General features: G+C 63.1%; 1 protein-coding gene across 3 annotated transcripts in view; it reads left to right on the top strand.

Moving 5' to 3' along the window:
- ZC3H7B (zinc finger CCCH-type containing 7B) overlaps positions 1-474 on the top strand; it is a 55,988-nt gene extending 55,514 nt beyond the window's left edge. For all 3 annotated transcript variants that reach the window (XM_010830086.1, XM_010830078.1, XM_010830094.1), the window contains exon 25: positions 6-474. The gene's annotated coding sequence lies outside the window, so the exon portion shown is untranslated. The remainder of the gene's footprint in view (positions 1-5) is intronic.
- Positions 475-482: the final 8 nt, after the last annotated feature.

The following is a 482-nucleotide window of genomic DNA, read 5'->3' as shown; positions in this document are numbered from 1 at the left end:
CCCAGGCAGCCCCACCCAGGGGTGGGTCATGGCCACACCCTGTAGAGGGACAGTTCCCTCTGAGGATGGTCGGAAGGAGTGTAGCAGTGAAGGTCACTTCCCTATGGCCTGCTCCAGAGAGGAGGTTACCTGGCAGGGCGCTTGTGGGCTCAGGTTCTGCACAAGGTCCTGGGGGGAGGGGACTGGGAGGGTGGGCAGTCATGGGACGTGGGGAGAAGGGAGACTTGATCGTGGGCACCATGGGCTGCTCCAGGATCGGACACAGCCCCTCTTTCTTGGGACTCAGCAGAGTCCTTCCACCTTCTCCCCTCAACCCAGACATACAATTAGGACCATCCATCCCAGCCCCTCCCTGATCCCGGCCCTACCAGCTGCCTGGGATCCCAGCTGACCCCCAACTCCCACCCGTCCCCCCCCACCCAACCAAGCCCTCTCCCATCCCTCCTGTCTCATGTGTCTGCGTGCACCCCCTCCTCTCCATC

The sequence above is a fragment of the Bison bison genome, unplaced genomic scaffold (assembly GCF_000754665.1).
Source record: "Bison bison bison isolate TAMUID 2011002044 unplaced genomic scaffold, Bison_UMD1.0 scf7180017858886, whole genome shotgun sequence".
Classification (NCBI taxonomy): Eukaryota; Metazoa; Chordata; class Mammalia; order Artiodactyla; family Bovidae; genus Bison; species Bison bison.
Note: the sequence above shows the minus strand (reverse complement) of the source record. Positions and strands in the feature narration are given on the sequence as shown.